We start from the raw sequence: 5,211 nt of genomic DNA, 5'->3' as shown, positions 1-5,211 counted from the left end.
AAGATGTGATGTGGATGAGAACCTGTGGCCAAATGGAGAAGACCGAGTAGATTAGCATTACTATTGTATCTGTATCAGTGGATGATGTGAATACAAATTCTTGTATTTTGGAATTACTCCTAAAAACAAATAAAAGACATAAAATATATTGAAGCATTCTGCATCATGTCTGATTCATTCCAGTAACCTCTATTGCAGTGAATTATTAACCGAGATTGTATAATGCTACATGTTGTTAGTGTTTTTTAGGTCATTGTTTTGTGGGTGACAAAGTGTGTTTGTTGGCTGTCCACCTTTGCTAGTGTTATGGAAGAATGTGTTGATTTGAGATATGTATGAAGTGATTTGGTAGTTTTAGTGCATTTTGAATGTGAAATGAACTGCTGTGCCAAGCTGAAAGTTGGTTTGGAGAACTGTGTGAAGAGTTTTGAAAAAGTGACTTAAGTATTGAAAAATGGGTCCTAGCGACTGTAAAAAACTGTAATGTAATTTGAAAGATGTAGTCATTGAATGCATTTTGTGCCAAAGCAATGATAAATGATCCACAGTTTAGCCCACATATACTTCTGTTGTGCTCACTGTGTGAAGAGTTTTGAAAAAGTGACCTAAGTATTGAGAAATGTGTCCTAGCGACTATAAAAAACTGTAACCTCTATTTGTATGACCTCCAACCCCTTGGATGATCTGTCTGGATGTGTATGTGTTTGTCTGAATTGATGGGAATATTTCTTGAAATTAGTATGATTGTGTTGAGAGGGTGTATTTTAGAGAGTTTTCCGCATAAAAATGCACATTTTGATCACGTAACAGCAGCCAACGACAAATGGGCTCAGCTATGAAGGTAGCCATCACCCAGGGCCAGCCACACTTAAGATACAGAGGTAGATACTAAGGGAACGATTCCTTGAGACACAACTTTGCATTCAGGGCAGTACCTGGGTATGCAAGAAACACTGTTCTCTTCCACGCTTTAGTCCTGGTACTGATGGCACCATTCGTCTAAACCGTCATCTGGCTCCACCAACTCCCATTTGTCTGTAGGTTTCAGGCCACCCGGAGATGAGGTCATTGTTAATTAGATAAATGTGTTATTAGTACCTTTTGTAAAATATGTAACTTTGTTAGAGTTGGAAAGAAGCAGTTGAGTACCCCAAGATCCTCTGCTGATGGAGAAAGATCCTTGGTTGAAATGTGACTAACTTTTTACTCCCTAAACTCATAATCATGTTTTTATAAAGACAAAGGCTTGTATGCATCGATAGCATTCAGTATGTTTAAACTGAACAATATTTCGAATGAATGAAAAAAATAACCCTACAGATTAATAATAATATTTTAAATTAAAAGGTATTTGCTTTATTCGGTGTTTGGGACTGAACCAAAGTCTGTCCAAGTGGGACATCTGTTGGTTTTTGTAAAGCATTACATCTCTTAAACCAAGGATGTTAAACTCTAGTAATTTAGGTGTGATGGACACCAACCTGTTTTGAGTTATACAAAAACAATAGAACCTTAATTTAGAACTCTAAAACAATTGTAAATATAATTCATCTTATTCCATTTTAAATTTATCTTATTTTTCTGCTTAGTATGATTGAAAATAGATTTATTACAAAAAAAGCATACTTACTTGAATTTCATTTTGTGCTGTGCTTGGTTATATATGAATTTGGATTACTTTCATTAATTTTCCTCTAGTATTGGATCGGCTAAAGGACATTTCATGCGTTTCAAGCACCAGCTCTTTCAAGCCAAATTCCTCCATGATGTAAATTTGTAAAATCTAGTTTCTTCCACTGGAGGCAGTTAGCAAAGGTAAGCCTATCCTTTCACATCCGCATTTTCAAAATAATCAATGCCTTTGTAACCACTCAGCAGGATCACTGTAAGGCAATTTAAAATGGTATCAGTAATTCATGCAGCTTTAGAGGGTACAGAATTATCTCTTAATGTTCTTATCCCGCCCTACCTGTCTGAGCTGCTTCACATTTCCCCCCCCCTTTAGATCCGTTGACCTGTGGTTACTGAGGGTGCCAAAGGCAAAACACCAGCTCAAAGGAGACCATTCTTTTTCAGTTGCAGTCCCTAAGCTGTTGAATGACCTACCATTGGCCATTAGAACAGCCTCTTTACTTTCTGATTTTAAAACTTTTCTTAAGACCCATTTATGCTTTTAACACAATCTGAGATGTTAACGTTGTCTTACTGTGTTTCTTTTATTATCTTATTGCTTTTTATTTTACTACTACTTTTACACACTGATTTATTTGTTGATTTTTTTAATCTTGCCCTCAATGTTCAACGTATTTTTTGTACTAGAGTCAATTTTTTCATTGCTTGTCTTTTTTAAAGGTTGTGCTTTTGGTTTCTGCCAGTCTCTTCCTAATAATTTCTCTGCTGTTGTTTTTCTATTGCCATCTGCTTCCTGTCTTACTCTGTTCTTTATTTCTTCACTCGATCACCATGACCCTCAAGATGTCTGGTTACAATTTTAGTTTTTTTTTTTTCTACAGAATATGATGGAGATCACATCTGTGCCAAATGTTGCCAACTTCTCAGATTTTCCCAATCAATAGTTTCTCCATCCCCCTACTCACTACAAATCCCACTCAGTCTGTAGCATCTTCGCAGCTGATCTAAGACCATTTGATGGTACTGGAGGGTATAAATGCACCATCCAGTTTTTAGATTACCTTTTTCCTTCACTACCGGAACAGAAAGCTGTTGTCACCATGGTAGTATTCCAACATCTGTCAGCAACTTTTGCCGATACATCAGTTATTGCAGAAGGTCGTCTAGAAGACACAAACAGTTAAGAAGGAACTTACATGCATTAATACTGCTTAAAGTTTAACCTTTGTATCCCATAATAATAAATTATTAAATGAAAGCTCCTTCAGTAGACCAAAGAAAATATTCCTTAGGACCACATTCTGGAGAGTTTTCAGTTATGACTTTATTTGTAACAAACAGTTTAATAACTTGTCAAAACAAATGAATGTTGATTGAGTTAGCTTATGTGAAATTATATTTGTTTGTAAGGTTTTTTCTTAACTCAGTGAATGTATGGGCTGCCATCAGGGGGTGCCTGGGGAGAAGTGCGGGGATTAACTCAGAGACCGGCAGTCTGTGGGAGTGGGGCTCAAACTCAGAACCTCAGGATTCCATGCTCTATGCCCTAAACACTGGGCTGTCACTCCCCCATAATATCTTCTCAATATTAATGTTTTGAAAACAGATGCACAATAAAAGGAGAAACAAAAATCTTGCATCAAAAATTTTGCATGAACTTCTGCAAAGGATAACTGTGTTTTACCTATCATGGGGGAAAATTAAAAAGACCATTGTCTGTGTAAAATTAGAGGTACCTGGACTTTGGCTAATTTTTTTCTTAAGCAGTCTTGACACTTGTTGCCTCGTACTAGAGCCAACAGAACTGATTCAAATTGGGAGACTGGGATTCAAATGGGGGAACAAATAAAGTACAGAGAAAAAAATAACATGATATTAATATAATTTTGGAGATTGCACTCCAGTATTCATGCTAATATCAAGCTTGATCATCAGTGTAAGAGGATGCTGCTTTCCTGTCAGCTATCGTCCTAGTTTGGGGGTCAGCAACCCACAGCTCCAGAGCTGCATGCTGCTTTTTAGCTGATCCCTTGTGGCTCACTGGAGCTTTTTCAAAGCAAACAAAATGGAAAAAAAAATTATATATATATATATTTTTTTTTTTTTTTTGGGTGGGGTGGGGTGGGGTGGGGTGGGGTGTTCCTTTTAATTTATTGTGTAGGAGAACAAATAAACATTCTTCATATTTTCCAATTGAATGGCTTTCATATTTTTTGGGAAAGGGAAACTGAACGGACCAGTTTTGAAGTAATGAACCTGAACAGCACTGACGTTCACTCTGAGAAGAATGAGCGACACACACAGCTCACATTTGCATCCAGTTGATAACGCATAACATCAGTGAAAACTGACGGCACTTATTTGTCATGGTGTTTTTAAGAGATCTGACCCACATGCAGTAAACCACTCAGAGAACCAGAGTAAAAGTTTAACAGGTTTATTGAAATAATCAATAAGGTTGATCCAGGGTAACTCAGAGAGCTAGTGAACCGGAACTGGAAGTGACACTGCATGAAAAGTGAGATTTTCGTCCCCGTAAACCCCCGTAAACTCCCGCAGATCTGCCTGATTTTCGTCAGTTTCCGACAATTTGCAACCCGTGCTTGTCCGCGTTTGTCGTGCCACAAATTGTCGGAAACGTACCATGACGTATGTGGAGAGCGATCAGCTGTACTAATGGCCCTAATTAGCATATGAATACAGCAAACCCGCGCGGCTGGCCAGGTCTGGCTTGAATAACACTGCATGAAAAGTGGGATTTTCGTCAATATGCGGCACTGTAGATTGTCGTGGAACTTCAGGTTAGCGGCAGTTTACGACAATTTGCAGGCTTCGCCGAAAACTCCCGTAAATTGTCAGAAATTGACGTGGACTCTCTTAGGCAGTGTTCCCCCCATGCCTCCCCCCCATGGAATTCTAGGGGAGGCTTTAACATGTAAATGAACATGCTGTGAGCTATACAAATGCAAACCAGGGTTGCAGGGGGGGTTTTACCCCAAGTGACATCTTTCTGGGTAAGAAAATCTCTGATACAAAGAGATCAGGCTTAGTATAGCCTCTTACATTTTAGCTTGAATTGATTTATTTAATTAAAGTATAGAGACCAAAACAGACCTTTAGCTGACAGAGCAATACATTTAGAGCAGTAATTATAAAAAAAAAAATGGCATTTAAGATAAAAAATAAAATGTTGTCTGTCAATATGCTCAATTCACAATTACTTAAGTGGAAAAGTTTCAAGAAATGAGTCTGAGATGATTCACTTTATAACATGGCGCATTATCCTGTTGGAAGTAGCCATCAGAAGATTGGTACACTGTGGTCATAAGGTCCGGCCAGGTCAAGATCCGCAATTGCAATCGCACCAAACAGGAAAAAGAACATCGACAAATTCCGGTTCATCAAATTAAAATATAGCAGCAACAGATCGGTGACTATATATATATATATATATATATATATATATATAACAATTGTGCTATAATTTCTAGTCACCGATAGAATATATATATATATATATATATATATATATATATATATATATATATATATATATATATATATATATATAAAATTATA

The sequence above is a fragment of the Cyprinodon tularosa genome, unplaced genomic scaffold (assembly GCF_016077235.1).
Source record: "Cyprinodon tularosa strain WSP-4 unplaced genomic scaffold, ASM1607723v1 ctg177, whole genome shotgun sequence".
NCBI classification, from domain to species: Eukaryota; Metazoa; Chordata; class Actinopteri; order Cyprinodontiformes; family Cyprinodontidae; genus Cyprinodon; species Cyprinodon tularosa.
The sequence above is the reverse complement of the archived record's forward strand: the minus strand, read 5'-3'. Positions refer to the sequence as shown.